The 24,415-nt window shown below is 39.8% G+C and overlaps 1 long non-coding RNA gene across 1 annotated transcript in view; it reads right to left on the bottom strand.

The window, feature by feature from the left end:
* Positions 1-24,415, bottom strand: part of LOC139749679 (uncharacterized) — a 450,989-nt gene that overhangs the window by 223,927 nt on the left and 202,647 nt on the right. The window contains exon 3 of the long non-coding RNA XR_011713011.1: positions 912-967. This is a non-coding gene — a long non-coding RNA (uncharacterized lncRNA). The remainder of the gene's footprint in view (positions 1-911; positions 968-24,415) is intronic.

Consider the following 24,415-nt stretch of genomic DNA (forward strand, 5'->3'; position numbering starts at 1 on the left):
TGGCACTCGGCCTATACAAAACCCAGGTGTTCATCCTCCCCTCGGGGCTGGTCGATAAATAGGTAACTGGCTTAGCCTGGGGTGTGTACGTGTACGTGTGTACACATACATAGGAGTAAAGATATGATACACATATAAACAAGGGTAAGAGACCGGGCAACAGGAACATAAAACTCTCCCCAGCAAACACATAAAAAGTAATTACATGTTATTGGGTATTGAATGGTTCCCCCTTTTGAAAATACTAACAGATAATACACATCGAGAGAATCAAGGGCAAAAACAGCAAATCAACAGATCGGGTTAACATAGTTATTGCCCACTTTTAAAGGGAGAGTGACACGGCGGTGAGGACATATATAGCGAATATTGCTCTGTAATATGAATACCTATTAAACGAAATTCTATTTAAAACGCACTGAACTTACGTAACTTGTTCACAGGCATATAGCAATGAACTATGCAGCTGTGGACAATAGATCAGAGCATTCAGTATTGGATACTGTAAGACGATGCAGTGTATTACGAGGATATCACTGAAATGTTATGTTAAAGCCTTCTGAGTGTTAAAAGTGATTGTGGAATTGTTAAAAGTGATGGTGAGGTGATGGACGTAAGGACTGCATCTCTCTCAACAAGTTGAAGATGGAAAGCTATATATACATATGCTGGCCTATCTATGTGCTAAGGTGATAGTAATTCTAATTAGGAGTACGAGTGGCAATATGAGAGATGGAGAAGGTAACGTACTGGTCATAGTGTGGCTATGGAGACCATTTGGATCATGTATGTGTGTGTGTATATATATATATATATATATATATATATATATATATATATATATATATATATATATATATATATATATATATTAAAATAAGAGCCCACAGAAAGAGGGTATGACAACTTACCTCATTTGACGAAACGTGTGTGTGAGTCACACCTCTGTTGGCCAAGGAACCGAACCCTGTGGGGTAGAAGGACGACTCCAGATTAGCGACGTCACAGAAAACAGGTCATGAAAAAGGTTAGTGACGTGATGAGGTCATACGTCATGATACATAGAAGACTATGGTTAAGGAAGTACCAACGCCAAGTTGGTGATTACAAGGAGGATAGGTTGTGAAATATTTACCAAAGGTTATAGTTTCATGGAAGATTCGAGAACAGTATGGTATATATCAGAGTAAGAAGAGGCACTGGGAAGAGTCTTTTAGTTTAAACCGAGGTACGACAAATGTAGTATATTTCCCTGGTTATCAAGCATTCTCATGATATGAATTACTAAATGTGGTTTTGGGGAGACGTGGGAGAATTTGAACCAATTATAACAAGGGCTTAATCACGTTTTCACTTCACGCATTCTTTTTTTTTTTTCAACCTGGTTTTCCGATCTCTCTCTCTCTCTCTCTCTCTCTCTCTCTCTCTCTCTCTCTCTCTCTCTCTCTCTGGTAGGCAGCCATCGACCAGGGAGGTGTACTTCCAGTACTGTCCACACGGGTATCAGGAGGTCAGCGACGGCTGGCTCCGTGAGCCAACACATCAATGAGAGTCAAAGAGTCGCTCCTTTGGCCTAGGGATCTGTCTTCTCTTTCTACCTCACCCACATGTGGGCCGCGGGCTTTTAAAACATAAGAGTCTCGTCATCTCATACGTAACACTTGACAACGCGTAACTAACCCTAGATTTTCCTGCGGTGAACGGTGAGCACTACGCGCGAGCTCTGCCACTAGCAAAAAAAAAAATGTCTTCGTAAGTCCTCGTATCTTCTTCCTTGGTCACTCTCTTTACAATCTATTCTCTTTTTTTATTTTCTCTTTACCCACTTCCACTGTTATTCACGAGAGACTGTTAAACTGGTAACGTTAAAGGAACGGGAGGTACGTAGAGAACTCTCTGGAATAAACATCCTCTTGGCTGAGAGAAGTGAAATTCGAAGGTGAAAGTTTGTTTTGGTTTTTAAAAACCCCATCGGCTGGCGATGCAACTGCTCTCAACCTGCGCCAAAGAGGAGCAATACCTTGTATCCCAAAGTTCTGGGTCTGCTGCTGCCACTGTGTTCTTCTGAACCGTTGCCAACAAGGATGGATATCAGATATTTAGTGTTCAGGTATGTTTTCATTCTGCGGGAGAGCGTAAAGACTGTAGGAATTTTCACAAGTCGCCCAGATAACTGAAGAATTTACACATCTAGGGACGGTCACAAATTGAACTCAGTAATTTGGAAATGGTACCAACATGAATCAAGTTCATTATTCTCCTACACAGCTCCCAATAATGGTACCTGTATGACTTACACGTCATCGATATGGGTGAGTGATAGTCTCTAGGGCGTTAGGCGTCGACGACAGAGCATTTACCAGGTTACTTAAGAAAAGATTTCACCAAATGCAAAGTGCATTTTCGCAGTGCAAGGGAACCATAGCAAGGCAGGCTACATCTCTGGCCATAATGGCCTCTAACTCTGGTATCCAAGAGATGTGATATAACATGTCTTCTATTTAGGATTGGAAGCCTTTAGGGTACCATACAGCAAGTGCTTCAGTTGGTTGTAAGGGGCTAAAAGGGTATAGACAGCAACAGGTCAGGGCACTAGAGGCGTTGTACAAGCAACGTTCTACGTCTGAAACATACATAAGGCTAATACCAGCATTCCATCCTGTACACCGTCGTGGGTTTGAACGTGAGGAGGCGAAGATTACATTGTATACCACGTAGCCTGTGGTGGCACCCTCAACCCCCGGACCCTTGTTGACACACAACTCCGGCCCGACATAATGCCTCGTTCCCCCTCCACCTCCATGCCCACGGGGATAATTAGTCGCCCTTCAACGTTCATGATGGAAGAGATTAACCTCTGCTTTTGCGCTTCTGATGTAAGAGATGCATTACTCTCAAGCCCCGCCTCCCCATCCAATCAGCGTGACTACCTCCCCTTCTAGCCGCCCCGGCTTTTACCTCCCTCCAGCTAACTCCATATAACACGTGTGACCGCTAATAATTTTTTGGCGGCCGTCTCTTCACTAGTAAACTCCGCCGCTCGACATGGCCGTAGCCATGTCAGCGACTATTCCCCAGCAAATCTCGAAGTCTCGGCTAATTTTCACCTTCCTTCCATAGCCCGTCTTTCCTCCCGCAAACTCAGTTCTAATAAAGCTGCACCAGATTCCCTCCCTTCCCGCCCGCGTCTCTCCTGTAGTAGTAGTAGTAATAGCCACGGTCGAATCAGTGTGAGTACCTCCCCATTCTAACTGTCCCGCCCCCGGCCGAAATTGCCCGAACCACTTCCCGCCATTAACGACAACTTTTTGTCTTGAACAACTTTAATTATCCGCGTTGAAAGCAAGAAAATGTAAGACCGCAATTGTGGTTACCGGCTAAAAGTTAATTGCCATCCAACCTTGAAAAAAATGAGGGTAGTTCACAACTCCCCACCCCACCACACACACACACACACATACACACACACACTATATATATATATATATATATATATATATATATATATATATATATATATATATATATATAAATATATATATATATATATATATATATATATATATATATATATATATATATATATATATATATATATATATAAATATATATATATATATATATATATATATATATATATATATATATATATATATATATATATATATATCTTTTTTTCATACATATTCGCATTTCCTGCGTTAGCGAGGTAGCGTTAAGAACAAAGGACTGAGCCCTAGAGGAAGTATCCTCACTTGGCCTTCCCTCTTCCTTCTTTTGGAAAGTTAAAAAACGGGAGGGGAGGATTTCCAGCCCACCCCCCTTCCCTCCCCTTTTAGTCGCCTTTTACGACACGCAGGGAATACGTGGGAAGTATATATACATACATATATATATATATATATATATATATATATATATATATATATATATATATATATATATATATATATATATATATATATATGTATGTATATATATATATATATATATATATATATATATATATATATATATATATATATATATATATATATATATATATATATATATATGTGTGTGTGTGTGTGTGTGTGTGTGTGTGTAAAGCTCCAAACAGACACGAATGCTTCTCACACCCTTCAGTCTTCTTGACTGAACATTCACTAACAGTGAACAATGCACCATAACACTAGAGGCATCGCATAAGACACACACGTGACATTTACTCCCCACACCAACAACATCAGCACCAAAGTTACATAAACATAAGGCCTCCAGAACACTAAGTGCACCCCGTTTGGTAGCTCCAAAGACGAACTCATCTCGTGCCAAAATTCTGTCGATGATTGTGTACTTGTTCTGCTCTAAAACTCTGCCAGACAAGGATGCAACAAGTACAATCGGGTGGTTATTCCCCAGCAAATTAGCTTCTGATGTTGCTTCACAGTTTCTGTTCCAAAGGTAACGTTTCGGCTAGTGCTCTCCTAAGCTATCGACGTGTATATCATTCAGCAAAATCTAAGTGCACCTGCGACACACGGATGGATCCGATAGTTTCTCTGTGGAGACCATGTATATGAAGACTGACCGTTATGTTACCCCGCTCTTTCCTTGTCATACAAATGAATGTATTTCTTATCCTCTTCTTGTTGATCACTTTCGATAACTATTCCAACTTTGAGTCGAGTCTACAAAAGCTTAAGAAATGAAATTGATTCTCATTGTAGTTCTCCCCTTCACGCATTAGTGTGCTTCTTAACCTGGACTGAAGGCAAGAATTTGCCCCGTCCAAATGGGTTGCTGTGCAAGGAGAAAATACATCTAAAATTCTTTTGTTTTCTTTCGGTCGTTCCCTCAGGTATGATTAAGAATAATTTCATCTCTAAACATAAGGATTACTCTCTTGTAATTGTACTCCAATTCCTGGAACGTGCCATTGACGACCATGTTATCAATATGATGCCTGGATCTCGTGATAAGGTAATATTCCAAGTCACTGTCCGTTCTCGTCCTAGATCAGAGATTCAGATCCGTCTGTCTCTATGTCTCCCGCAGACTTTGGCGCTCTGCTGCATACCTATGGAATATCCTGCGAGGATTATGTCAAGTTTATCTACATCCTCTCCTAATACCTCAGAGTGATTAGAGTTGGCACTCACTCTATGTGGGCGATGCAGACGAGGCAGAAGCTTTTACTGATGCCGACCAGGCAGAGGCTTCAGTCCAGTCTGACGAGGCAGAAGCTTTGGGGGTTGACTAAAAGGTAAAGGCAATGGGGAAACTTATCCATTACACTGTATGTGGCTGGCATGGATCTATCTTTGCTTGTGTATTCCTCAACCTTTCTAACACTTACTGGAAGTTATCAGAGATCCTACTCATTCCATGAGCACGACGCTATTCGCTGTTGACTCCACAGTTCGTTATTACCTTTACTATACCTGCTGCTTGTATGCCTGCCGTCGACTCCATACTTCATCAAGTTTTCTACATCTGTTGCCTCTCCGACTAACATCTTTGGTTACAGACCTTACTTCTTTCTCCTATGACTAAATACTAGAAAGGCAAAGCCTCTACGTAGCATCTCGAGCGTAGATAAGGTCCATGAGGGGTCTGTATCGCACAGAGAGAGAGCAACGCTTTCTCTGATACTGAACTCGGATAAAAAAAACCTTTAGCCTGAGCGACCTTGGCGAAGCTAATTATACGACGCTTTATCTTGAGGAAGGTTAGGTGGCAGCTGAGGTTTGTTGGCAACTTGGAAAAACTGGGCGACGACTGAACAAAAGCTGGCGATGGCTGAGCAAAGTAGGGCAACAGCTTGTCAACGCACGTTAAATCAATATCCGCAAGCGTGGAGCGTGAGGGATGGGAAGGGTACCGTATATAATGCTGAATCAGTGTCAACAATAGAGGTAGGAAGGCATCGCGTCTTAAGCAAACGCTGGAGAATAGGTGTCAGGCATGGGGGGGGGGGAAATTGAGAGACTATAATATGATGAACTATACTCATCATGGAGTATACAGGACGTGACACCAGCGCCAAACAGCAGAGAGAAGGTGGAATATATCGAGCCGAGTGAGCAGTGGGAAAGAAAGCGTAACATATGGTGAACCACTGTCAAGCGACAGGAGGAAGAGAGTCTGACATTTTCAGGAAGAGAAGGAATGATACAGTATGTGAAAGACACGTCCGTCATGGTGAAGGGGGAGACGCAGTACAAAATGTAGGACCACTGTCAACAGGAGAGGAAACTGGCTAGTGTTTGCTAAACGAACGTCAGGGGAGCCATTTTCAAATCAGCGTCACCCAGCAAGGGAGGCATGTGAAAATATGATAACGCAATGTCCGCAACACAGAAGAGAGGGGTGTGAAAAATACTGAGCTAGCGTTTCACCAACGGGGAGGGAGGAATTCTCTGTGTGTCTTGAGGCAATGTCAGGAGGTGGGATGCCAGGGCACAGTATGGCCATACGATGTAGCTGGTAGGGTACAGAAGGTTACTGTGTAGTGAGCCAAAATAAGCATTAGGGAAGGGAGGGTAATGTATATTACACAGGGGCCGGTAGGGGTCAGGAGTGATGCCATATGTGGACTAGTGTCAGCTGAATAGGGTGACGGGAAGGGTAGACTTATTTTGCCGAGACAGCGTCACCTGACGCACACGGAGGGTGCGAAATCCTCAGCCTGTGTGATGTGTGTGGGAAAGATAAGCTGATACTGATGCTGATATTGATCGATAGGATGAAGAATGGACACGTGGAGCCACTGGCAGTCAGACGAGTAGGAAAGTGAGTTACGTCAAGCCATTATCAATTTGCAGAGAACAGATTATAGTATATGCTTAGTTAGGGGTGGCAAGCGATAGGAAAAGATATGATAAGGCTGAACCGGTGTTCATCATACACTTAGGTATGATGATTCTGGCTTTTCCCTGACTCGTAAGGGTTAGATGAAGGGTTGTGCCATTATATCCAAGGGTCGTACTATCGTGCTCTCATGTTCCAGGGTCGGAGAGTTGTGCTCAGGGTTTAGAATAGTCAAGTCTTTTAAGAGCTCACAGAGGAGGAATTGGACCTCCGTCTTTCTCCTTGCTCTTATGATTTTGAATTAGAATTATGTTTATAGAAAATTAATAAAGAAAAATACTGAGGTTCACAGAGTAAAATATCTACCACTTTTACATCCTTCAGCGTCCAAACACATTTCAGTATGTGACTCAGAACATACTGAATACATATGTCGGACAATATGTGGAATTCTAACTTGAACGATTTCAAAATATATTTCCAAGAAGAGGTTCATATCATTAACATAACGCAAATTGTAAAAATACTAAAATTACGATTAATGCTCTTTTATATTTCTTATACAGCAGCAGGCTTAACAGAGGCAAAAAACGCCCCAAATCGTGGCCATCTAGGCGTAAAAGTAGAATGAAAAGTCTGAGGAAAAATGAAGAAATCAATCTGAGTTTTTCAGGTGAGTCCTAGACGCGGCTCTTAAAGGTGGAAAGGTTATGGCCAGAAGGAAAGTGAAAGAAGCAAGAAAACTCCCCAGCTTTGTTCTTAGAGGTAAAGTGTTATTAAGATTAATCCTCGTGTGGTTGGTCTCCACATGATAACTATTGGAAACAACATCCAGGCGGGTGTTGAGGGTTCCGATCTTGGCGGCAGAGGCACAAGCAGATAGGTCACGAGAGCACTGAAAAGCAGGTAGAGTACAACGCTATGGCGGAGGGAAAGGGATGATTACCAGAGGTAATACCGCGAGAACTGACAAATTGGAAGGCTCATGACTTCAGTCTGACTAAGAGAGAGGTGAAGGAAGATCACCCGAATTTGTGAGCAGTACCCCAAAATAATGGCCATAACGAGTGCTCTACGTGAGACACCTGATTTTCAAAAGCTAAATTCAATTCGGGACCTTTAAAATCCCCTCAGCTTTCGAGAAGCAGTTTGGCGATATCCACTGCGTAGAGTTTCTTATATGATTAAATTAAACCAAGGTACTACTTATGGAGCGAAGACAGACGGTTAACAACGTAACAGAACGCTGTGTGAGGGATACACCACTGCTAAAAGGATAGGAGCGAGAACTCGCTAAATAAACGACGACCACGATGAAATGAACAGAGAGAAAACAATACAATCCATCACAAAGAGAAACAGAAAGCCCAGAGGATGGAAGCTAGTAAGTAATGACTAACGCTACACCATGCAATCTGCTCTAGAAATGTCGAGGGGCATGGCAAGAGAAATCACTAGAGGTGAGAGAGACACAACAGACCGTTAGATCCTACACCGCAAAAACCATGTTGGAAAACTGCAACAAGAGAATGGAATTCTAAGTGTTTACGAAAGTGAGAGTTAAGGAGAGTTTCAAAGACTTTGGGAACAGTGGTGAGAAAGATGACACGATATAGTCAGCAGAGGGTTACAGCAGTCTTCTTTTGTAGGGATGGGCTGCACCTGGACAAGCTTCTAAGAATAAGATTATTTTCTTTTTTTTTTGACAAAGATGTTACAGACGGTCAAGGAACGGAGCTAACTCAGAGTCACACTTACATTATACAAGAGGAAGTATGTTGTACAAAACATACGCCCTGACCATTCGTATCTGGAAGAGTACTGGGAAGGCCTTGTACAAAAAAAATACAGGAGAGGGTATGATATATTGCAGACTAGAGTCAGAAAAAACTGTGGTGCCCCAAAAGAGCAGTTCAACTGGTTCATGAGGTGGTAGAGAGGAGTGGTTAAACTCCCAAAGATAATGAAGATGCTCTTCGTTAAGGACCAAAAAGTTTATAAGATGAAGAAATAAAATTGGCTCATTAAAATCTTTTGAATGCGTACTTGACATAGAACTATGACCAACTGCTTTTTCAGAATACTGAGTGGAAATAAGAATGGCATGAAATACAAGAATTTGGAAGAATTGCCGCAATACACGCTGTCCCTGATGCGAAGACCTTTCCAAACATGACTGAGGAGGTTCAACAATTAGCAGAGGAGAGGAAAGTGGTACTCAACACTAACCAAGATGTCCTCTGCTGTAATCTCAATACAGTTGGAAGCAATTTAGCAAAGTAAGTATAAACTGTGCAAGGAAGAACTTAGAACCCTCCCAAAGTACTAAAGCTAGCATTTCACGTCGGGTTACGTAATGTCTGAACTTGCCAATTTAGAAGTGATGGAGACAAGTTGTAGAAGGTAGAACATAAAAAGAGAAAGTTCAGTATAAAAACAAAGTTAACTGTGTTGACAGAATGGTTGTAATGATCCGGAACCCATGATGGATGTTTAACTTTCTTTAGTTTCATTAATGAGATATAAAGAAAGGGCTTCGATTCCACTGGAATCATCTCGAGTAGAGCCAAACAATTTCATTGTTGTGTACATTGAAATAGAGGACTCCAGTGCTTGGGTGTGAAGAAAATAATGCCATAAGGCAGGAATTCAAATACTCGAAGAACTGTGCGCAGTTACAGAAACTAGGGAGAGACTGGGTACCTGCCAGACGAGCAGTAAGTAATTCTACTCAACACTAAGTGGACACAAAGGTGGAGATTATAGTTGGAGATGCGACACAGGAGAAGCAGCTTTGGACAACTGACTGTTATATTTCTCTCTTGCGTCTCCCCTGATGATGTGATTATTACACGAAAGTGCACTTGGGAACTTTTCGTGTTTCATTTTCCCCGTGGACTCATAGGAATATATATATATATATATATATATATATATATATATATATATATATATATATATATATATATATATATATATATATATATATATATATATATATATATATATCAGATAGAGAGAGAGAGAGAGAGAGAGAGAGAGAGAGAGAGGCTGGGTTTCACAGTCGGTGTCCAGGGAGATGAGGAGGGTGGTTGGCCTTTGATGTCAGTTAAGGGAGACCACAGAGACCATTCAGGTCTCGTAATAGAATTACCGTTATGACATATGATCCCCATCTCCTCTCCCGGGAATGCCATATATATATATATATATATATATATATATATATATATATATATATATATATATATATATATATGGTAAACGGACGATTAATTTCGTAACGCTGGCGATAGATTGCTACATGAAAAAATAAAGAAAGCGTTCACGTCACCGTCATCGTTTCACACGTTTTCTGTTTCCGTTTGGTTGGTGAGCGAGCTGATTGGTCAGTCGGGATTCAGGCCTCCTGACTGCCAAGGGTTATTGATGCCGTCAACGTCAAATTATAATCAATAATCAACAAAGTTAAGCCTTATTACCTCCATCATTTGTACAAATTCGGTGTAAGACAACATGTTCTCCCATTACGAATATAGCCCCATGATGTCTTTATTCGGGATATCGTAAAAACGTATTATTATGAGTCATGGACATGTATAAATACATATGAGGAAGCACACAGACACACACACACACACACACACACACACACACACACACACACACACACACACAGTCATTTTGAGCAATTAAGCAAATAAACAACCATTCCTAGATTCTAGATGGCATAACAAGATGCTAAGCCTCCAGGAACTGGGAAGGCGAAAACAAACATGGAGATTGTAATGAAAATCAGACGAAAAATTATTCTTCTTGACGTAAACTGAGAACCGTCAATATAACTAGGGAGATCGTTCTCTCGGTAAATTTGAGGCCAAGAGTGAATTAATCACTTCTTCTAGCCAATTAGGCAAGAGGGTAAAGCCATTAAACCTGCAGGAAATCGAGAAGAGAAGAGAAGAGAAGAGAGAGAGAGAGAGAGAGAGAGAGAGAGAGAGAGAGAGAGAGAGAGAGAGAGAGAGAGAGAGAGAGAGTCATCTGACGATAGCTTTTAATTTACTGAATCAAATGAATGACGTTGACAGTGAACAGCTCCTCGCAAGGTGCAGCAGTGCCAGAGTTACCAGAGGCCATGATCAGAGAGATGCTGAGAACGTGGAAGGCTAGGAAAATACTGGGTTAGTGTCATAGTGGGGAATGGGTGGAATGGTCTATGCATGGAGACGGTGGTGCAGCTTATGAGGATTATGATAAGCACTTACAAAATGGGTAATCAATTACCAACACACACACACACACACACGGGCCTCCGTGGTATAGTGGTTAGCACCACTAACCATGAGTCAGCACGGGCCAGCCATGGGTCACAGCAGCATGCATTAGGGACCAGGGCGTGGGAGATGGCCTACATTCAACCCAGGTGTTCATCCTTCCCTCTGGGTTGATCGATAAAAGGGTACCCAGTTTAAGCTAGTGTGTGTGTGTGTGTGTGTGTGTGTGTGTGTGTGTGTGTGTGTGTGTGTGTGTACATACAAGGAGTGAAGACAAAATACATATGTACAAGGTTTAAAATCGGGGCAACACAAGTGCGAAACGTTCCCCCGAAACACACAAAAAATCAGTAATCACACACACGTGTACACACACACACACACACACACACACACCATATACGCAAAAGATGTGTGCAAAAATACGCTAGACAGACGCCTTGAAATACGGTCCAAGACATCGAAGGAGATAGGCAAAGTGACCGGGAAGAAGTGCTGAGGTTCAGCGAAATACAGATCAGTCGCCATGACGAGGGTGTAAGGTACTAAAACATCATCAGAAAACAAATGGATGACTTCCGACAGATAAGAAATTCCCGAAACACGAGACAAAACGGATTTAAGAATGTGCAACGAACCTCTTGAATCTCTACGAGTGAGTGTGCTTTGATTTAGATAAAAGGGAACACTAAGTAGATTGTATCTGGTTTATTAGAAAACATAAGACACTATTCCTTATGGGAGGCTGATAAAATATTGAAATTTTATGCAGTAATAATGGGGATACGCCTTCGATGGAACAAAGATTGCCTAAGTGAAAGGGAGCAAAGGATGCATGCCTTGCCTTCATGCATCGGCAGGAGACATACATTTTGCCAATCTTCTGGCATTTCACCATTCATTAAAATTGCTAACTAACCAATCAACGTCACATTCCATTCCTTTTTGGGGAAATTCAACTGCAATCCCATTCACTTCAAGAGCATTACCACACTTCATCTTACACAAGGATTTCAGCACTTATTCTCTTTTCACCAAAGAACGATCCATGTATCTTCTACTTCCTGTATCTCCCCGAGACAAACACCCTACATTTTCCATCAAATAATTAGAAATACTTAGTAGTCCCTCATAGTATTCACTGCATCTCTTCTTCTTTCTCATATATACCTGTCACCATTTCCTGAATTACCCCCTTCACCGATGCCCCCATTTGTTCTCTTGTCTTTCTCACACCTTCTAAAACATATTTCTGTTCTCGCTGAAGTCTGCTGGTACTCGGTCTTTTCCACATATCATTTGCCCTCTTTTTCAGCCCCTACACCTTCCTCTTGACCTCATGCCGCTTTCTCTTGTACATTTCCCAATCACTCGCACTCTTTCTCTGTAATTACCGCTTATACACTTCTCTTTTTTCTTTCATTAGCAGCTTCATTTCGTTATCCTACCACACACTATGCCCACTTCCTTCTTTCCGCATGCCACAAACTTTTCTCGCACATGTCAGCAATATTTTCCCTTAAATAACTCCATCCCCAATTCCTCGCCCAATCCCCCAGCTTCATTTCCTCTTACCTTTTGCCGTTCTATACTCAATCTCTCGGTATCTTTTCATTTAAACCTCTTTTCCAAGCTTACTCATTTTCACCATCCTTTTCCCGCCTATAGCATTTCCTCTTTTCCCAATACTTTTACAAACCTTTATCCGCGCCTTCACCAAACAACGATCAGATATCCCACCAGTTGCCCTTCTTAATGCATTCATATCTAAGTCTCTCTTTGCGTCCTATCAATCAGTACACAATCCAGTAACGCCAGTTTCCCATTTACCCTACTCACTCATCTTCTCAGTGGAACGGAATGCTTGTTATACGACAAACTCAGTCGACGCCTTTCATAACTTCTGCAAAAGGGATGGATTAAAAACTACCACCCAAAACACCATAGAGCCAGACTCATATAATGCAAGTGGAAACTTCAAATTTTGATATCAATACAAATTAGAGAGGAAATGTCGGATATGATAATTTACTCAAATAGAATTTCTACTACTCCATTATGTAATGGAACAGTGATAAAAGGAAGACTGGACAACAAATACCCCTGTGTCTAAACAGGCCTCAGCACAATGTTCCCTCCATTAGGAAGATCAGAGAGAATTGGTGTGATCTAACCTTACCAAATCTCCCCACCTTTTCAATCCGCTACCAGCAATTACCCCGTGTGGGGCCGTCTGTCATATGGCCTTCTATTCTCTGTTCTTTGTGATTATCAATCAACATCTTGATAATGAACGTGTGCATTTATATAAACTGATTGCATTTCTCTGATAGCCTGTGTTAGGAAACTTGCAAATGTTTGTTTTTAAAATATCTCTTTTTAAGTGAAGCTTTGAATAACTTCGGAGAACTAGCTTTAAACGTCCGTCCTCTGGAAGAATAGTGCTAAGAAAACTAGATGACACAAGGAAGATGATCAATATATGCAAATATACTGCAGTGTTGAACTCCATATAAATAAACAAATGAATAAATACATAAATGAATAAATAAATAAATAAATATATATATATATATATATATATATATATATATATATATATATATATATATATATATATATATATATATATATATATTCCTATGAGTTCACGGGGAAAATGAAACACGGTAAGTTCCCTAGGGCACTTTCATGTAATAATCACATCAGGGGAGATAAGAAAGAAACAGAAGTCAATAGATATACAACGAAGAGACGTAGCTCGGACGCCATTTGGTAAACAAGTGATTCAATCACTTGTTTACTAAATGGCGTCCTAGCTACGTCTCTTCCTTGTATATCTACTGACTTCTATTTCTTTCATATATATCCACTGATGATGTGATTATTACACGAAAGTGCACTTGGGAACTTATCGTGATTCATTTTCCCCATGGACTCACAGGAATATACTTGATCACGCGCAAAATTGTGATCTTTTCCAATATATATATATATATATATATATATATATATATATATATATATATATATATATATATATATATTATCCCTGGGGATAGGGGAGAAAGAATACTTCCCACGTATCCCCTGCGTGTCGTAGAAGGCGACTAAAAGGGGAGGGAGCAGGGGGCTGGAAATCCTCCCCTCTTGTATTTTTTTTAATTTTCCAAAAGTAGGAACAGAGAAGGGGGCCAGGTGAGGATATTCCCTCAGAGGCCCAGTCCTCTGTTCTTAACGCTACCTTGCTAACGCGGGAAATGGCGAATAGTTTGAAAGAAAAAAGAAAGAAAATATATATATATATATTCCTATGAGTCCACGCGGAAAATGAAACACGAAAAGTTCCAAAGTGCAGTTTCGTGTAATGATCACATCATCAGGGGAGACACAAGAAAGAAATATAACAGTCAGTTGATATACATCTGAATGTTATATTTCTCTCTTGTGTATCCCGTGATGATGTGATTATTACACGAAAGTGCACTATATATATATATATATATATATATATATATATATATATATATATATATATATATATATATATATATATATATATATATAACTATGTGCATATGCGTCAATATACAGACTATAAATTCTGGGTCTTAGCGAAACGTCTTTTTCCATTGCGTTTAGCTTTCCCGTTGGAGTCCGCTGGGTCGGCCTCTGTCGCCCACAATTTATTCAGTAGCTGTTTGATGTGCTTGACTTTTTACTTGAATGGTATTCCAGAGCCGAGCACATGAAAACTGCGAGGGCTGCAAGTTTCATAGCATCCTCAATTCTATCTTTTGACCTTTTAAGCGAGTAAACGGAGTGAGAGTTTTTTACGGTCACAGGCATTTCATACACTATAAGCGATTACTGAATAAGAAACTAACGTGAGACACCATAATGTGTGGATACGATACCAGGTGAGTGGTATATTATATATATATATATATATATATATATATATATATATATATATATATATATATATATATATATATATATATATATATATATATATATATATATATTCCTGCGAGTCCACGGGGAAAATGAAACACGGTAAGTTCCATAATGTACTTTCGTGAAATAATCACATCATCAGGGGACATACAAAAAAGAAATATAACAGTCAGTTGATGGATTGCGCAAAAGATGCTTGTGGCATGAGAAGAGTGGGAGGTGGGCTGTTTAGAAAGGGTAGTGAGTGGTGGGATGAAGAAGTAAGAGTATTAGTGAAAGAGAAGAGAGAGGCATTTGGACGATTTTTGCAGGGAAAAAATGCAATTGAGTGGGAGAAGTATAAAAGAAAGAGACAGGAGGTCAAGAGAAAGGTGCAAGAGGTGAAAAAAAGGGCAAATGAGAGTTGGGGTGAGAGACTATCAGTAAATTTTAGGGAAAATAAAAAGATGTTCTGGAAGGAGGTAAATAGGGTGCGTAAGACAAGGGAGCAAATGGGAACTTCAGTGAAGGGCGTAAATGGGGAGGTGATAACAAGTAGCGGTGATGTGAGAAGGAGATGGAATGAGTATTTTGAAGGTTTGTTGAATGTGTCTGATGACAGAGTGGCAGATATAGGGTGTTTTGGTCGAGGTGGTGTGCAAAGTGAGAGGGTTAGGGAAAATGATTTGGTAAACAGAGAAGAGGTAGTAAAAGCTTTGCGGAAGATGAAAGCCGGCAAGGCAGCAGGTTTGGATGGTATTGCAGTGGAATTTATTAAGAAAGGGGGTGACTGTATTGTTGACTGGTTGGTAAGGTTATTTAATGTATGTATGACTCATGGTGAGGTGCCTGAGGATTGGCGGAATGCGTGCATAGTGCCATTGTACAAAGGCAAAGGGGATAAGAGTGAGTGCTCAAATTACAGAGGTATAAGTTTGTTGAGTATTCCTGGTAAATTATATGGGAGGGTATTGATTGAGAGGGTGAATGCATGTACAGAGCATCAGATTGGGGAAGAGCAGTGTGGTTTCAGAAGTGGTAGAGGATGTGTGGATCAGGTGTTTGCTTTGAAGAATGTATGTGAGAAATACTTAGAAAAGCAAATGGATTTGTATGTAGCATTTATGGATCTGGAGAAGGCATATGATAGAGTTGATAGAGATGCTCTGTGGAAGGTATTAAGAATATATGGTGTGGGAGGCAAGTTGTTAGAAGCAGTGAAAAGTTTTTATCGAGGATGTAAGGCATGTGTACGTGTAGGAAGAGAGGAAAGTGATTGGTTCTCAGTGAATGTAGGTTTGCGGCAGGGGTGTGTGATGTCTCCATGGTTGTTTAATTTGTTTATGGATGGGGTTGTAAGGGAGGTAAATGCAAGAGTCCTGGAAAGAGGGGCAAGTATGAAGTCTGTTGGGGATGAGAGAGCTTGGGAAGTGAGTCAGTTGTTGTTCGCTGATGATACAGCGCTGGTGGCTGATTCATGTGAGAAACTGCAGAAGCTGGTGACTGAGTTTGGTAAAGTGTGTGGAAGAAGAAAGTTGAGAGTAAATGTGAATAAGAGCAAGGTTATTAGGTACAGTAGGGGTGAGGGTCAAGTCAATTGGGAGGTGAGTTTGAATGGAGAAAAACTGGAGGAAGTGAAGTGTTTTAGATATCTGGGAGTGGATCTGTCAGCGGATGGAACCATGGAAGCGGAAGTGGATCATAGGGTGGGGGAGGGGGCGAAAATTTTGGGAGCCTTGAAAAATGTGTGGAAGTCGAGAACACTATCTCGGAAAGCAAAAATGGGTATGTTTGAGGGAATAGTGGTTCCAACAATGTTGTATGGTTGCGAGGCGTGGGCTATGGATAGAGATGTGCGCAGGAGGATGGATGTGCTGGAAATGAGATGTTTGAGGACAATGTGTGGTGTGAGGTGGTTTGATCGAGTAAGTAACGTAAGGGTAAGAGAGATGTGTGGAAATAAAAAGAGCGTGGTTGAGAGAGCAGAAGAGGGTGTTTTGAAATGGTTTGGGCACATGGAGAGAATGAGTGAGGAGAGATTGACCAAGAGGATATATGTGTCGGAGGTGGAGGGAACGAGGAGAAGAGGGAGACCAAATTGGAGGTGGAAAGATGGAGTGAAAAAGATTTTGTGTGATCGGGGCCTGAACATGCAGGAGGGTGAAAGGAGGGCAAGAAATAGAGTGAATTGGAGTCATGTGGTATACAGGGGTTGACGTGCTGTCAGTGGATTGAAGCAAGGCATGTGAAGCGTCTGGGGTAAACCATGGAAAGCTGTGTAGGTATGTATATTTGCGTGTGTGGACGTGTGTATGTACATGTGTATGGGGGGGGGGGGTTGGGCCATTTCGTTCGTCTGTTTCCTTGCGCTACCTCGCAAACGCGGGAGACAGCGACAAAGTATAAAAAAAAAAAAAAAAAAAAAAAAAAAAAAAAAAAAATATATATATATATATATATATATATATATATATATACATATATATATATATATATATATATATATATATATATATATATATATATATATATAGGTAGCGCTCCAGCCTGTTGCACAAGGGTCCCGGATTCGATCCTGGCTGTTGGAGGTTTGTATGTTCTATGAAGGTGCGCATTCATATTTACTTTGTTTGTATATATATACACACACACGCACTAGCCTAAGCTGGGTACCTATTTTATCGACTTATCCCTAGGAGAGGATGAACAGCTGGGTTGACTGCAGGTCTACTACTTTTACCAGGATTCGAACCTAAGCGCTCGATCCCGGGCGGACTGTAAATGCATCACAGTCAGCAATGCTAGGCTCTACGACAGGAAGATCCATATGGCTGTGGGTCATCATTATATAGATTTCGACCAACATTCCAACCGATATCTAATGATACGTTCAAATCTACCTCAGAGGATAACCCTCAAAAATGAATATATAGTAGATAAATCAGCGTCTTTTATTTTTTATCTTTTATTCAGTGACTATATCTACATATCTTGCAGTAAAAAATTCCTGTAAAAATTGTTTACATCTTTCTGGAACGCGAATCATACCAAAGTTTGTTGTGTTGTCTCTGTTTCTATTTATGCTGACCAAACGATTGCTTGGAATCGACGCAGTGAACAAAATGTCATTGTATATGATACAATATAAACGAAAATCTCACGGTGTCTGCCTTCGCTTCACGAATGACACCATCGAACGGCTTGGTCGCATCATCTAATTCTACCCATCTTCGTGTCGCAGGCGGGACGGACACACCCCTGGCATGAAGGTGTCTGACTTAATTGTTGAAGGCACTACTTTCTGGTACTCACCTGGACCAGGCTATCACCGACACCTTTATCACTGTTACCTATAAATCAAAAAATAAAAACACCATTGTCAGATGCGTTGCACAATGCTACTTTTCATTTTCCTCTTAAAATATTAGCTCTGGAGGGATAAGCTGTTGCAAATGATCCCGCGTATTATCTGTCCTGAAAGATGAATGGTAAGGTTAAGGAGAAAGGAAAGAATGGGAAAATTTACGAGAATGGAAACGGAAATATAGAGAAAATAGTAAGCTGCTGGAACGCCCACGTAGGAAAGAATTTGTTAATTCATAATGATACCTTTTTGCTTTTAGAGATACGTTAGTGAGGTAGCATCATTTGTGATTATGATTTGATTATTATTTGAATATTAAGGGAGAAAGCCTACCTCTGTTTTCCATTAAAGGAATTATTGAACTATCTACTTATAGTCTGATTAGTCGAAGAATATTACTGCTAGGGATTCTGACTGAAAATCCAGAACGTCACGAGTGGAGACATCAGTCAAGAAGGTATTGGCTTAGACAGTAATGGAATTCCTTACAGATATAATGTCAGTTAATTAGATTATATGGAGAGGATTCATCCTTCACTAAAATACTTAGACGTCTAACATGGTTATGGACAATCCCTGTTAATCAACATAGAACCAGATAATGTTGAATGGTTCAGATATATTGCTGATATCCTAGGTATTTGGTTAGTCCATACAAATATCCGAATAATTTTTCCTGACAAGACAGAATAAGTTGTCCTCGTCACTGAAGTTCACTGCAGAAGCAAAAGGTATGTGCAAAACAACAGAGTACAGACAACCCCATCGAGGTTCCTATCTTATTCTAATCAGTATATCATTGTTCAGAAATCTGCCTTCCTTCCTGAGTCTCTAAGAAGTTACAGGATTTTGGACCATGAGTTTCAAGATGATGAAATGAAATTGGTATTAGATATAAGCACTGCGATTCAGTGCCCTCTAAAAGACCACAGACCAACATTATGACATTTTCAATTAGAGATTGTATAATGACACACAGCACAAGGAACACAATCGATATACAACGTTTGTTCTACCATTCTACGAAAGCTTTGGAAAGCTTGATGCCCGAGTGACTCTTTTGGTAAATATGAAAAAAGAAATATAAAAAAAAAGCTTATCCAACACATCCCTAAAGATATGACTGGCCGAGTTCCCTGTGAAGCTAGTGTTAGGGTATATGTTAGCCAAACGTTAAAACCAGTCTGTAACACGTAGTATTAACCAACAGGAATACAGTATTACGAGATGCTAACTTTACGGTACCATAATTCAACGTTGAGTTTCTCACGACCACCATAGTGGCTGGGGAAACACGACTCTCGGCATTACGAATAGAAATCACATTATGGAGAAAAGTTCTCTACAATCCTCTTTAAACGCAGGATTCTTGGGGAAAAATATGACGACATAGTCTATAGACATTTTTCGCGTATTAAGATGATGATGGATTTGATTCAAGTGAGTTAAGGACTTTCCGACGTGACTCCCTAGTGGACAGTTCATGTTCAGGTAAGACTCCCTATAAGTACCTCACACCACTTCACCAAGGCCTATGTATGGGTGCGATCCCAATGTATATATCGTCAAATGTTCTCGGTTTCTTGTTTTTTGTTTCTTGTTTGAAGATGTAATTTACAAAAGATCTCGCGAGCTTTCTTCATATATATATATATATATATATATATATATATATATATATATATATACACAAACTTTTTTTCAAAGAAGCATTTATCTTCTATAACTAAACCACACAGATCAAAAGTAATATGATAAAGAAACATATAAAACGAGATATGTATTCTAGATCAAAAGGTTGTTGATATTATGTTGAACAAGTCTATATATATAGATGAAGTCATCTATATCTCCAATCTTTCTCTCTAAACCTTCATGAAAACATAGGAGCATCTTGGTGTACCTGGACCCACCCTCCAGGTCAACATCCCTCTGAAGAACTGGCATTACGGGTGATGGCGCGCTGTTGCTATTTGCAGATACGTCAATTTCTCTACGCAGGTTGTTGTTCACTCATGAGAAGTCAGTGTTGACAGAATGAACCTAATACAGGATTCATATCCAGGTCAAAGTCCAAATTGGCTGTCAAGAATAATTTACCCTCTGTCATAACAATTAGTTTCCAGCGTCTGTCAATCAAGCGAACATTTCTCATTTGAAGTGGGTCATGAGCACCACTGATATTTATGTGTTTATATATATATATATATATATATATATATATATATATATATATATATATATATATATATATACATATATATAACTAGAACATGCACGAGGTCAGTTATATCGTTGGACTACTATAGACAAAGCGAATATAGATATTCTATTTTTCGGGCGAGTGTCATTGCTTTTTATGTATATGATACGAATATTTCAGGTTCCTGTAAATCATGAAACATTAATAAATATTTCATATAATCTGACGGGAATGTCCATTAATGAAACCTATTTAACTTTGAATTTTCGCGTCCATAGGCACAGCTGAATTTCATCAATTAACAGTTTTGAATGGATTACAGAAATTTCATTGTCATGATACGAATTGATAGAATATTAATACGTGTATATATATATATATATATATATATATATATATATATATATATATATATATATATATATATATATATATATACATATATATATTCCAATGAGTCCACTGGGAAATGAAACACAAGTTCCCAAGTGCACTTTCGCGTAATAATCACATGAACACGGGAGATACAAGAAAGAAATAGAACAGTCACTTGATATACAACGTAGAGACGTAGCTAGGACAACATTTGGTAAACAAGCGACTATCCGAATGCAGGTCGGGTGCCCTCGAGTCTGGCAACAAGCGTATCATAAAATCATGTGGACAAAATGGGGAACTGTTTACAAATTTTATCAACAATAAGCTATCCAATTTGTACAGACCTTCACTAATATCAATGTTTAAATTTTTTGTGTAATTCAATAATAGAAGATCCAATGATATTTCTCGATGTACAGGAGTTAGAGTTAATAACTGAGATGGTATTATTCCAGTCAATACAATAATCGTAGATTCTAACATGATTAAACAAGGCATTTGATTCTTGTCCTGTTCTTATACTATATTCATGTAGCTTAAGTCTAACTGAAAGATCCTTACCAGTCAGACCAAAATAAAATTCATCACAATTTCTACATGACACTCTACAGATGCATCCTGGAGAACTTTCTGGTGAGCTCCTGATTAAGATATTCTTTATTATATTGTTGTTGCTGAAGGCAACATTTACATCAAAGGATTTAAGCAACATGGGAAGTAAAGTAAAATAATAATTAAAATTGAGAACTAAAAGGTTCTTAGTGTCAAGTGGAGGTTTGGGTTCAACTCTATAAAATCATTTCTTTGCTAACTTATGGGATTTATCGATGAAAGATCTAGGGTTCTTTAACTTGGATCCAAATAGAATATATCTTCTCAAATCATCAATAAACTTTGAACTGCAAATACGTAATGCCCTAAGGAACATAGACTGGAATGACGATAATTCAACTCTGTCATGTTAAGCTTAGTAATAATGGGTATATGAGTATAGATTGGTAGCTTTTCTGTATATGCTAAACTTAAACACTGGACACTAAGCGTTTAGCGAGACACAAGTATGAAAACGACGTCTCATATACGAAGGTAACAGTAATATGCTTCTAGCGAATGGAATGCATTTATCAACAATGAAATAGGCAGGTGATGTTAGTGGACATTACCCATGTTTGCTGGTCACGTGCTTGTAACTAGTTGCAATGTGTAACTGACAACCCATTGTTTTTTCGGGAAGAAAAATGTTTGACACCAAAAATGAAAAATTTTACGTTCATATTTGATAATGTAAGCTACCCATAAAGTCCACCGAGATGGAATTTGATTTACTAATGGAAGAAATCTTTGCTAAACATCACTAGATGATATATATAACATTTACATAGACAAGTGGCATGAGGAATAACCATGAGAGATATGGGAATGTTAGTCAAAACAGACGCTAATGCGAGATACCTTGTTCAAATTTAGGGGAACATATGAATAGCACATCGAGGGCGTTGAATAACCCGGTATTAATAATGGGTTACCGGTCCTTCTATGACCCGCGAGCCGAGTGAATCCATTGCAAAGAATGGTTCGACGTACAAACGATTTCCCTGAATCTGTTCCTCATATCCAATTGCCTTTGCCTGAACGTTTTATGTCCGGAATATCGCTGTGACCCTGCACCTGCGTTCGCTCTATAATGAAGTACATCTCATATAACATAACACTCTCAGCCTCTGAAAATCAGTGCCGAAGTAGTAAAGAGAATCCAATTACGCCGGTTCATAACCCGCCGGTGAAAGTCCGCGTAAAAGCAATTACATATATTGTTTTCTCCATGAAATAAATGTCTTTGATGGCAAGGGTGCTGCGTGCGTTAATTGAATTGCTCCGAATGTCGCCAGTCGAAACAGCGAAATGGTTAATTACACGTCGGGTATATTGCGTTCGTGTGTGTGTGTGTGCTGGCTGGTCTTGGCGGATGTCGGCGACCCAGACAGAAAGATATTACGTCTGTTCTTCCGTTTCTTCGAGGGATATGTTTCTGCCTGGGGGTAATCAATTATTGAGAACGATCTGCGTTAATCATTTCCGTACGAGGTGTATGGAATAAATGGTATCTACATGTTATGCTGAGGACGACGAGTTTAAAAGGGTGGAATTTCTAACGAATATTGTTTAAACACACACACACACACACCAACCCTCAATGGGGTAGGACGTGTGTCAGTGGCGCCCTCGGCTCTCTAAAATCAACATGGTTTTGTACTGAACTCTCTCTCTCTCTCTCTCTCTCTCTCTCTCTCTCTCTCTCTCTCTCTCTCTCTCTCTCTCACACACACACATACACACACACATACACACACACACACATACACACACCCATACACACACACACACACACACACACACAGACATATCTGAATAATAACACCCATATGAGATACAGTTCTATGGGCCTCTTTTGCAATCTACCGGTGTTAAGGACAAAGGTGCAAGTCTGTTGCGATAGATGTATGTGTTGGACAATAACCAATATCCCTAAAACCCTCTGATCACCTTGATATGGAGTGTCGAACGACCACCTCCTGATCTCTCGCACCGCTGTCATATGAAACGCTGAAAAGCTGGCCAGGAATCACTGGACAGAGTGGCATTGAAAATCTTGTACTCAAAATCTAGATGCTCTAAACTTGAGCTCAGAAACACTTCGGTGGTAAGCGCATGTCCATGAAGGTGTGGTGTAAAGTTCGAGTAAATTAGGTGGATTGAGTGCGTGCTTGGGCGGTTCCCTGTGGCCCTGGAATATTCAACTGGACGATGAAGAACAGTCCAGGAAGGCTGTGGAATTAAAGCCCCCTCCTGTGTCAAACAGACTTGCCATGAAGAAAGAGGTGTGAGGGAGAAGTGCGAGTTACAGGTTAATTGGCCAAGAAAACTTGAAACTGAGACAGCAGCATTAAGGAACAGGTCCAGACGGCTCTACTCTCAAGCAATTTGTCTTTTGATACGAGAAAATAAGCATTACAAAAGTAATGGATGTCTTTTGATATGAAAAAGGAGCATTACAAAAGTAATGAATGTCTTTTGATATGAAAAAGGAGCATTACAAAAGTAATGAATGTCTTTTGATAGGAAAAAGAGCATTACAAAAGTAATGGAGAGATAAAATGAAAGAATGGGATGTTCTTGTTCTGTCCCCAGTTAGCTAAAAATCCATCCATCCATCTATCTATCTATCTATAGATAGACAGATAGATAGATATAGAGATAGATAGATAAAAAGGTACTTGACAAGATAAACTGACAAAAAAAAAAATAGATATAAGATTTTCTCTGTGGATCATGGTGAGGTGCTTGAGGGTAGCCGAAAAGCGTGTACAGTGGCGACGCATAAAGGTAAGGGGTATGATGGTGAATGTTCGAAGCACAGAGTTATAAGATTGCTGGGTGTACCTTGCAGGATGTATGGAAGCGTGG

Source organism: Panulirus ornatus, chromosome 8, assembly GCF_036320965.1.
Source record: "Panulirus ornatus isolate Po-2019 chromosome 8, ASM3632096v1, whole genome shotgun sequence".
Taxonomy (NCBI): domain Eukaryota; kingdom Metazoa; phylum Arthropoda; class Malacostraca; order Decapoda; family Palinuridae; genus Panulirus; species Panulirus ornatus.